We start from the raw sequence: 12,208 nt of genomic DNA on the forward strand, positions 1-12,208 counted from the left end.
GTTTTTCTGCAGTTACAGTATATTTTTGAATAAAAGCACACTTGTTCTGTTATATTTATACCTTTTGTGAAAGTGTTTCTTTGATATTTGTACTTCAGGCTTCACACATTATAAACTTCATGTCTACATTTTGTCAATAATTACTAAAACATGAAAACGTTTCTTTTTAAACGATGTGTTCACATAGATCATTGTTGACATGGAACACACATGAAATGCAAGTGTTCCAAATAACAATATAGTATTTATAAAAGGTGTGATTTTCCTTGAATTCTCAATCTATACAACTCCAAGCAACTGACACGCAGGTAAGCAGACTTGAGCTGAGAAAACTGTGCGCTGGTGGGGGATGTGATAGCAGACTGCTTGCTGTTTGCTGCTCATCAACACATTTAAAGGACAAAAGACGCTGATGGAGAGGTGAGAAGCGATTTAAGGTGGGACGGATCTACGAGTTTTTTTTGCAAGCTCTGGTAATTCTAGTGTTAATGAATGAACCCCCTACAAACACAGCAATAATCCCCTCTCTCCCAGATAAATCAGAGAGTTACTTACGAACAATGAAAGACCAAAATAAAAAACACTTCAGTGTCTGTTGTTCCATTTAATATGTCCATGGGTTATCTCCAGCGAATCCCATCAGATAACACTCCAATCCCTGCTAACAGGAGTGCAAGTTGCCATACTTGTGATGCTGTGACCCTCAAGCTGGAAGAAACACCTATATGAAGGGACTTGGACTTGTGTGTAGGCATGCAAACACACTGATGAGTCCTCCATCCCAGCAACTCGAGTAACTTTTCCTGCACCTTCTCTCTGGGCTGTCAACTCACTCACAATCTTTTCCAACTTTACAGGCTACTAAATTACATTCATTCTCTGCAGCCAAGAATTCACAGCTGGGACAACTGCACCTTTGTTCTCCTGCACATGTATAGTTTGGTGGGCTTCAGACCTCAGGACATCTGCTCCGGCATGCCTTTGTACTGCTGACCTGCTGCTTCTTACTGGTGCTTAATTCTTCAATGCACCCCCTTATAAACAACAAGGTAAGTTTATAAAACTGTTTAAAACAAGAAAAGTAAATCCATAAATAGTTTTATTACTCCCTAAAACTAAGCATTATGTAATGGTCCACCACATATATGATAAAGAAGACTGACATCCTGCGTAGGCTCAGTTTTTACCTTGCATTTTATGCTCTTAAATTCCTTAGGATCCTGTAATAGAAAACCAGGTTTTTAACATGGATGAATAGACAGATAAATATTGTAGTTGCACATCAGTTATGCTTATTTCTAAGAGGAGCAGTAGGTACTTCCTGTCACAATATATTCATAAAAACAGACTCATCAAAAAAAAGGCAAACAATTTATACTACATATGTAAGAATAGCTGCTAAAAAATTATGTTTATTATGACCGAGTGTTGAAAGATGTATTACTTTAGCCTAGCTCACCAAATTGATGACGTTTTTCTGTTTTTTTCATTCCAATGGCCATTGTTTGAACATTGAATAACTGCTCCACCCTCACGTGACACCACTAAAATTGTGAGTGACATTACTGCATTCAGTGTATTTAAGATGGCAGTGATTTTTGTCTCATGACTTTGAGACAAATATAAAAAGCATCCATTTTGGCCAAGACTTTTGACATCCAGTGTTTGGGTTTAGACTCTAGGTCCTTGTTTTCCTTTCCTGCTATTTACTCCCATACAATCTCTTTTTTTCATTTCATAAATAAACCATTTGACTTGCTCATTCTTCCAAAAAATTGTAGCAGTTGGTTATTTCCTCAATAATTTAAACTTGAACAATAAGTATGAACCGTTATTGTTCTGCTATTCTGTTTTCATATCCAGCTATATCACTTGGTGCTGCTCTTGCATTGCTGAGCTGCTACTTCTACTCATGGTATGTGACACTCATAGTATTGGGAGCCTTGAGATTCAATAATGAAACTCTTAACTCTTCTTTTAACAACTTTCAGCATGTAGTTATGATGTTGAAGAATATCTGGGAAAGGGTGGATGGCAAGTAGATATGATCGAACCCTGTGTTCACTTCGCAGTGAGGTCATAGAAGTCAATGGAATGTTCATGAACTCACAAATATATTGAAGTCAGTGGGGAAGGAGGAACTGAACTAGTTTTGAGTGGGTTATAATGATGCAGTGGTCTTTTAAGTGTTCCCAAAAGGTTAGGGAAAAGTATACCAACTATACTGGACCAATTAGGGTCACTAAATATGTGACCTGAGCTGTGAGGCAGCAGTGCTAAACCCTGCACCACTGTGAGTCAAACAACAAAAGATGCAGACTGACTGAATGAATACCACAAATAAAATACAACAAACGGCTACAATGGCAACAATTTGGCTATTAGTAAATGAAGCATAGAACACTGCACTCTGAATTCCAAGGTCTGAAGTTATAGCACCAGGCATAGCGGGAACATCTTTTTTGTGTTTTGTGCAAATGCTTTGTCTTGTAAATAGTAATTTTTTATTTTTATTATTTCACAGTGCATCTTGTGTTTTCTTATAAGGGGAGGGGCAGAATGAGAGGGCTCTTTTAAGACTTGTTTGTGATTGCACCTGTGCACATGGCTAATTTGCATGCACAAACACCGAGGAATCAGTCTTGTATACAATATCTGTTGGCAGTACTTGTAGTAATGTCATTTTGGACAGCTTATGCACCCTTCAAATGAAAATATTGAATTTTTTTTCTAACCATATGCAGGAAACTGAAACACCTTTTTTTTTTGTTTTTGTGCATGTGTGACCCAGCGATGTCCACATCGGCAATGATCTTACAGTAAGCATGAGTGAAAGTTCTACCATGGCTGCTACTACTCTGTGATATCTCACTGGTTTCTCACAGCATTATAAAGTGCATGGGGAAAATTCCAGGAAAATATTTGGCGAACAAGCTCATCAGCATACACAACAAATACACAGTGGTCATTTTTGACAATCAGCACTGGTGGTAAGTTGCCTAGTGGTCATCTATTTGTTTGTTGTACTGATTGTGGATTCAAGAGGTTTATTTTTTCCAGAAATGCTGCAGTTTTTGTTTGCCACCCATATCTAATTTATAATGGACTTTTCATTGACAAGTTCTTTTAGTATTGAAACTGCTTTATTACACTATCTATAATTTCACATATGTTACTTTTTGGGTTACCATTTTTTGTTAATGTGTTATATTTGTAAATATGTAAAAGTGTACTAAGTCTTTACTCAGAGAATTCAAAAATGAATTAAATTTGAACATGATGCATCTCTCAGATCATCATCATCATATTCTAACTCACTATTGTATGAGAATATAAGCAAATCCATCCACTTATGAGTGCTTCTTTACAACATATGGTCCTTTTTATTTTACAGTGCCTTTAACACATGCATATTGCAAAGTTATTTACCTGGATCTCAAAACAGATGTATATTGTGTAGAAATTCAGTGAGTGGATAAACTCTCACAGTGCGACTTTCAAAACTGCAGTTTTTCCTTAGTCAAAAAGGCACAATGCAGCAGAATTATCACTCTGTCAGTACAAGCAGTACTTCTAGATTGAAAGAGCAAGCAAATAGTAACTGACGTGTCAGCAGCAAAGCCTTTCTGAGCTGCTTAAATTGCAATAAAGGAGGTTTTCTGCAGAACCGGTGGGAGTCATACTAGTTAGTCTGACACGACACATGTAGATTTAGCTAGATTAAATAGGGATGGCATGATGATCCTCTGGGTTTAGTATTGTTGACTTATGGTTCTAGTATGGGTTCAAGTCCTGTACCCGGACATTGTTTGCATGGATTTTTCATATTCTCCCATATCCATGTGGGATTTCTTTTGAATATTCCAGTTTTCTTCCTATACCCCAAATAGATCATTTTGACTGGTTACTGTAAATTGGCCGGAGTATGTGCGTATGCACCCTGTGGTCATCTGAAGCCTTGTCTGGAATAGTTTACAGCCTTGTGTTCAGGTTTTTACCTCCGCAGCCATATATTGAAGTAAGCAGATTTGAAAATGAGTTATGTGCATAATTTTGTCATATTGTATTCATACTGTACATTAGTAAAGGGTACCTTTAGTTATCAACAGAAGCCTAGAACAAAACAGGATTGAAGCTCTTACATTTTAACCAAGGAATGCATAATTTAAAGAGAGAAATGCAAAAAAAAAAAACCCAACATAAGCAAAGCCTGATCAGCTCACTGGAATTATTTATACTAAGTTTGGTTTTATCTTCAATAGCACAGCAGGATTTTGACCCTTAATCAGCCACTTTTCACCTAGGCTACCTCGTTGCAAGTCAGACTCGTAATGTCACAGACTGGCAGGGCATCAGTCCTTTCCAAGAAGACACACCTGTGACCTTTACAGCATATACAGCATCCCAAGAGTCACAGTAGTGTCTCTGAAGTCCTCAGGCCAAGAGTCTGTACTGCCCTCTAGTGATGACAAGCTTACTGTAGCTCTGATGAGAGAAACATGTAAGTGCCTGAAGACAGCTTCTCAACCTTTGCCAATATAAGTCTTGTGGAATCCTACATAAGTGAAAACAAATATTTGGCTAGGACTGCATCAGTGTCAGGACCCTAGAGTGTTTATTTAAACTGTTGGGGGTCCCAGGAAAGTTCTGAACTCCGATTTTGTTGCAAATGATTGGGAAATTGAAAACGAAAGACAGGTAACTGCATCAGCTGACCGGCTCCCAGTTGATTGTACTGCTGAATAGGCTCGTGCAGCTAATGTGCCAAAGGTAACGTTCACCCTGGGACATCTACACAGACGTAGATCTGTGGGAGGCAAGCTGGCTACTGGACTTCATCAAACAACAACACGGCGTGCTGGCAGACACTGCGGATTACCGGCCACTCAAGTACTTCAATCTGTTTTTATTTTCCAGAAAGTGCCTTTCAGCTAATGAGTTGATGGGAAAAACAGGTATGTAATAAGTAAGTGAGTTTACACTCTGTACCTGATCATGGAACATAAAACAGAGTGACATTTGTCATAAATAAGTGTTTTATGTTGATTTATGTGTGAAACCATTGCTTTTTAGAAAACTGCATTTTTTGGAGAAACGCTCAGCCCTGGGTCAAAAGGAAAAAAAAAAAAACAATTAACCCTAAAAGAGTTAAGTCTAGTGTGTTGGTTGTCTGTTTTCCTCATTTAAGACAGCTCATGCGTCGCAACATGCATGAAAACGCATCCCTTCATTTTGCTTTTCACTCTGCTACTCCAGCATTCATTTCTTTTACAGTTGATTATACAGACAGGGACTCTGCTGTGCTGCTTGTTTCTTTCTGTGAATTTCCAACTTGAATTATCTTCTTCCTATGTAGTTCAATGGTGCCAGTGTTAGCATCTAGGATTCAGTTCTTGACCTGGTCACTTTCCATGTGGGGTTTCTACATTCTTTCCATGTTCCTATAAATTTCATTTATCTTCTTTCTATAATACAAAAATGTTCACATTAGATTAACAAAAGATTATATATTTTGTGCCTGATTCTTCCCATATACAGCTTTTGATTTTTCAAAGCCTTAAATGGAAAACACAAGTTCAGAAATTGGATAGCATGATGTAATATATGCAATTGTTTTATGTTAGTATAGCTTGTGTTCTTGTTTTATTATTACAGGAGCATCACTGCTAAATATGTCATGTAAAATAAAGAGTTATTGAGTGATTTGTCTGTAGGGTGGAATAATGGTTAGCAATGCTTTCTGGTAGCTCCCATGTCTTATGTTTGAACCTTGAAGTTACCCAATACCTGTGTTCAAGTTTCATGTTATCTACATTGGTTCTACTCCTGGCAGCGTAATTTTAATCCTGCATCTCAAAGATGTGCAGGTTAGGATGATTGGCAAATCTGAATTTACCAAGTATGAATAGGCTGGCATCTTTGGTTGGTTCCTGCCTTATGGTCTGTGTTCCATCTTACCATGGCCCAGAATTGGTTAAGCAGAGATTATTTTTCTCTAAGTAAGAACTTTGTGGCAAAAACATTATCCGTATACACTAACCAGCCACTTTATTATTATTATTATTAACTGCTTGTTAATGCAAATATCTAATCAGCTAATCACATGGAAGCAACTCAATGCATTTAGACATGTAGACATTGTCAAGATGATCTGCTGAAGTTTAAACCAAACATCAGAATGGGGAAGAAAAGTGATTTAAGTGACTTTGAATGTGGCATGGTTGTTGGTTCCAGATGAGCTGGTCTTAATATTTCAGAAACTGCTAATCTACTGGGATTTTGACACAAAACCATCTCTAAGGTTTACAGGGAATGGTCTAAAAAGGGAAATAATCCAGTGAGTGGCAGATTTCTGGGCAAAAATGCCTTGTTGTTGCGATAGGTCAAAGGAGAATGGCCAGACTGGTTTGAGCTGATAGAAAGACAACAGTAACTCAAATAACCAGTCATTACAACCATATAGAAGAGCATCTCTCAACACACAACACGTCAGACCTTGAAGCAGATGGCATGCAGCAGCAGGAGACCACACCAGGTGCCACTCCTTTCAGTTAAGAACAGGCAGCTGACACTACACTTTGCACATGTTCACCAAAATTGGACAACAGAAGACTAAAAAAATTTTTCTTGGTCTGATGAGTCTTCACTTCTGCTGTGACAATCGGATGGTAGGGTCAGAATTTGGCATCAACAACATGAAAGCATGGATCCATTGTGCCTTGTATTTATGGCTCAGGCTAGTTGTGGTGGTGTAATGGTATGGGGAATATTTTCTTGGCACACTTTGGGTCCCTTGGTATCAAGTGAACATTGTTTAAGTGCCACAGCCTAACTGAGTATTACTGCTGACCATGTCCATTCCTTTATGATCACAGTGCACCCATCTTCTGACAGGATCAGGATAACGTGTCACATCACAAAGCTCAAATCATATTAAACTGGTTTCTTGAACGTGACAATGAGCTCACTGTACTCCAATGGATCTCCACAGTCATCAGATCTCAATCGAATACAGCACCTTTGGGATGTGGTGGAACGGGAGATTTGCATCATGGATGTGCAGCCAATAAATCTGCAGTAACTGCATGCTGCTATCATGTCAATATGGACCAAAATCCTTGAGGAATGATTCCAGCACCTTGTTGGATCTATTCAAATCCATGAAGAATTATGTCAGTTCTGAAGGCGAAAGGGGGTCCAACCCAGAATTAGCAAGTTGTACCTAATAAAGTGGCTGGTGAATGTATAATGACTCGTGAACTAAATTGTGCACTTGTCTTGTAATTAATTATACAAAGTCTAATAGGAAAAATTAAATAATTTTAACCACTAAGACTAGTTTTGACAGTGTTATGAGCACAGTAAAAAAATGGAAATTAACCAAAAGGAACAAAATATACAGCAAAAAAGAAAAAGGTAAAATTCATTGTTTGGGACAGGCACAGGAAAAATCAATCAACCTTAAAACACAAAACCATAGCAGCTGAAAAAAAAACTTCCAACAAAGCCTTTTTGAGAAAAGAGATCCAAACCTAGAGCCCATGCCACTATCCCAAACAGACAGAAAGTGATGACATACTTGTCGTCATGGCTTCAGTGTCACTTGGCTGGCAACAAGCATAACAACTCTAAACAATATGCCCTGGCAATGGAAAATTAGTTAAATCTTGGCTCCCAAGAAAACCGAAGATCCTGAGATGGCTTGTAAATGATACCAAAGCGATAAAATATTGAAAACAAACAAAAATATGCACCGTATCTTCAAAATAACCAAATTTATAAGAGACAGGCTACAATTACCTAGAAGGAGAAAGACTGGCCAGAGAGGGAGAGGGATGAGAAGCCAACTTCATAGAAGAAAGGGAAGTGTTTTTGAATGTGGGCAAACAGATTAGCCACCCCAAACCATTTCCCAGTGTTCTCACTTCCAGACTTGAAATTTGATCAAGAAGAGTTTAAATATTTAAGTATGTTGATTATGACTTAACATCTTGACTTAATAGAAATCAATTATTATTTACTATTATTATTATTTATTATTACCAAAGTGCCATTTTGTTTGGTTTACAGGTGCTACCAATGTGTGCACAGAAGCGTCCATGTATGATACAGGCTGGGTCAGCACGCAGGGTGAAACGTGTCAGTCACTGCACGCAGCACTTTGTTAAGGGCAGCAGTTTGATTTAACACCATTTTTTTTTTTTTTAACATTGTAAAGTAATAACAAAAACTGAGAGTTTAGAATAAACCTTATATATTACAAATGCATCCACTGCCTTATTTGTATATTACCTCTAAAAAGAGTAAAAAAATATTTTTATTTTTGTTTCAAATGTCATGTAACACAGTTCAGAAGGCTTTGTTGCACTTCAGATGTCTACGAAGGAATACTGTACATGTTGGTGTTTGACACTGGTGTTCATGTTCATATTGTGGATATATTGATAAGGCATTTTCTAAAATTGCGTTCATTTCTGTAATGTTACTAGTTACATGTACAGCGTTTATTAAATGTGTCTTAAGTTCTCACAGTGTATATTTACCGTATATACTCACGTATAAGTCAAGTCTTGAAATCCGAAAAATCGATCATACAATCAGACCCTGACTTTTACACCCGTTCAAAAATGCAACACTTAAATATATATATATTTTTTTACATCTTCTTGCCTCCTCCAATTTCGCATCAGTTTCTCAGAAATTAAATTTTGTTACAGCAGTGCAGTTACCAATTTCTTTCGCTACTTCAACGACATTTAATTTAAAACCAGTTTCATATTTTCTTCTGATCGAACGCTCCATTGCAAATAAAGGATGCTCTTACGAAAAAGGTGTATGAGGGTGTGAGATATAAAAAACACAAATCAGTGCAAACATTGCTTCGGAATAGTTCGGGTATTACCGTGTGGTCACATAGGCACAATAGAGAGAGACAGAGGTTAGGAGCACACACTGATACAGCACATTGCTGCACCCACATAGAAAAAAAGGCAGTGTGTTCCATGGTTACTCTCTCAAGTGGGCATTAGCATATCATAATCTCTTTGACCAATAGTGTGAGTCTTCCGCATTCGACTTATACGACCAACATTATAGAATACCAGAAATTATATGATAAAAAGAAGTCCCAACTTATCCAGCAAGAGAAATTATCTGCGAGTATATAAGGTAGTTACAAAGGTCTGGTGCCTTTTAGCCTGCAGGACAGTTTGTAACTGAAATAGTGTTTGGAGAAGTGTGCGGAAGGAGAAAAACAGCCAAGTTTTGTATGCCTATTTTGTGTATCTTTATATTTTTAATGCTAATCTTTCATTTTTTCACATTTTTCCCCAAAATAATATTATTCACTTGTTAATGTATTTAATTTAATATTTTGTCAGCAGGCACAGTATTGTTTGACTATTGCAATATGACTTGCGTATCGATTATGTGTATCATCTCACACCTATAGTAAGGACATTTAGGCGCAGAAAAAAGTTTTGTTGCCTCAGGCTCGTTGTTTCATTTACTGCCACTGAATACAGCACCTCTTTCTCTAAATATATTCACTCTATTTTTATGGCAGCTTTTAATGCAATTACCAATGGCATATGTAGCTTACCCTGGTGTGAAGATAAAGCAGGCAAGATCTATTAAAGCAAGATTGCACTTGAAAATACAGGATATAGAAACAGAAATATGAAAGGTGGAAGTGCAAGCATTTTGGGCAATGAGACTAGGAACAAAAACGTTTGTTTTCAACCCAGTTCAGAAGCTAGAGTGAAAGATGGCAGTGTGGTTAGTGTTAGGGTTCTAACAGTGAAATGAAATGATATACAGTGGTACCTTGGTATACGTCATTAATCCGTTCCAGATCCTTGGACTTATACCAAACAGAACTTATACCAAACAAATTTTTCCCATAAGAAATAATGGGAAAATGATTAATTCGTTCCCATGAAAAAAAAATCCTATTGTTATTGGCATATTATACATTGATGGGGTTGTATAAAATAATTTAAACACTGCTTAATACTAAAATACATAAATACAAAAGCAATTAGATGAAATAAATGAAAATGACTTGTCCGATAACAATGAGTTTAATTTTACTGCACAACAAAGGAGAGCGTTACGATTGTGAAGCACTGCCATTGTTCTTCTTCTGGCAGTCTTCAATCCAAATCCCTAAAGCAGATTCCATCCAGACCTACTGCCTTATTACATCCACTTACAACCCGTTTTGCACCCTGGTTAAAAGGACACTGCGGCCGTAGATCTTATATTCCTTTCCTACTTTTTAAATAAAAAGAATCGTAGCCTTCAACAAATGTTTTGCTTGTATTTAGCAAAAAAATACATATATGCCAAAGGGTTAAGCAAAATGTACTTGACAAGATTTTTTAAAGTAAGCTAAATAATCAGAAATACACATTTTTGGATAAGTCAATTCTTACAGCTAGGAAAACTAGACTTGATGTCATGGTTTTAAATACTTTTCACTTGGCTTAGATTTCATGTTTTGCAGTGAAACCAAATGAATGATGAAGTCTGTTTACGATTTCTCCCATCGCTGGCTACTGGTGAATCAGCCTTACCAGGACAGAGAACAAATTGGTACCTGAATTTTGCATCGGAATAAAAAGTCAAAAAAGAGATTGCCTTAATATCTTTTTGGTTTCTTCTAGACAATGAAATCAGAAAGAAATAAAATGGAGACAATTTCTTTTGTCTCAGGATTATCAGATTGTTCTCCTGAGGAAAAAAAATACCTCCGTGTTCTCACAAATGTCTCCTCTTGAGATCTCGGCAAAGTTGCACAATGGGCTCAGATTTTAACTTTTTTTTTCAATTTGAAAGTATTTGCAGTGAGTGCTCAGAAATATACAGTGAAATGTATGGAGAGTTGTCTGTGGTAATAAAACACTTTACTAGGATTACACAACTGAAGTCTGTGCTTCTGAATATTGCTAACATTGGCTCTGATTTATATTGCTGTGCTTCAATTAGATCAGACTCATTCTGGAAGAAAAAGCAGGCAGTGTGGCACAGTGGCTGAGACTTTAGACCTCAAACCATGAGGTTGTGGGTTCAAATCCTGCTACTGACACTATGTGACCCTGAGCAAGTCACTTGACCTACCTGTGCTCCAACTGGAAACACAAAAGAAATGTAACCAATCGTATCTCAGATGTTGTAAGTCACCTTGGATAAAGGCATCAGTCCATTAAATAAGTAAACAATATGAAGTCTTAAGAGAGATTAAAACAAGACTAGAAAGAGATCTCACAAAATATAACATGTTTTTCAAACAGATTTCTCAGTTTTCACTCATTTATATCAGTTGTGTCTTTTTCTCAAAAGCTATTTCTCCTAAGGACTTCTAGGAGAAACATCTGTGACAAAGATGATTTGTGCACAAAATATCAGTGAGAATCTCTTTTAAGCCTTATGAACCATCAGAGATCACCTTTGAGCACTAACATTTTCCTGTAAGAAGGGGTTTAGATAGCAACAGTTAGAACCTGGGGTCAAATACATGAGCAGTTCCTAATAGGAATAAAGGGTAGAAAGACTGACCTTTCATTGTGTGAGTTTGTCTGCCGCTTAAATTGACTGTTACATTTCAAGGTCACAGCTTCCACTGATTTGAAAATTATGTTTAAAAAGATCATGAGAGGAAAAGGATGAAGGGACAGACAGACGTGGAGGAGTTATTAAATGAAAGATGCTAGTAGTACAAAAACAAACGGGCTGACCATGCCCAGAAATGTTATTCTTGTAGGTAGGGATAAAACCCTATGACTGAGTTAATATTGACACAAGCCACTTCTGAAGCCTTTAACTACTGAGGTTCCCATTTAAACAATTCAGGAAAACAAAGAGAGAGTGCAAAGACAGAAAATAAGAGAATAAGCTATACTATACAGAATTCAACAGAAAAGTGAGCAGAATCAAAGCAGTAGAGACAATTTCCAAGGAGGTGTATGGCTTGTGCCCTTTCCCTGGCAGTACTCGCCTTCACCTGTCTCTCAGAGTTTGCCTCCATAACCTCCAAGCACTCGGCTCTCTAAACAGCTGACGCTTCAACTCCTGTTCTTCTGCACACAGGGACCGTGATCCTACCAAGCCTTATTTTTTTATAAAATGCACACAATTAACCCTGGTCTGCCCCTCTCTCCCCTCCCCCTGTCATCCACTGAGCGGCTTACATGATTATATCTCCTGG

At 37.4% G+C, this 12,208-nt stretch overlaps 1 long non-coding RNA gene across 2 annotated transcripts in view; it reads left to right on the forward strand.

Moving 5' to 3' along the window:
• The window catches only part of LOC120523262, a 341,303-nt gene that overhangs the window by 297,270 nt on the left and 31,825 nt on the right, over window positions 1-12,208 (forward strand). For both annotated transcript variants that reach the window (XR_005632575.1, XR_005632574.1), the window contains exons 3-4: window positions 886-1,049; window positions 2,792-2,990. This is a non-coding gene — a long non-coding RNA (uncharacterized LOC120523262). The remainder of the gene's footprint in view (window positions 1-885; window positions 1,050-2,791; window positions 2,991-12,208) is intronic.

The sequence above is a fragment of the Polypterus senegalus genome, chromosome 2 (genome assembly GCF_016835505.1).
Source record: "Polypterus senegalus isolate Bchr_013 chromosome 2, ASM1683550v1, whole genome shotgun sequence".
Taxonomy (NCBI): Eukaryota; Metazoa; Chordata; class Cladistia; order Polypteriformes; family Polypteridae; genus Polypterus; species Polypterus senegalus.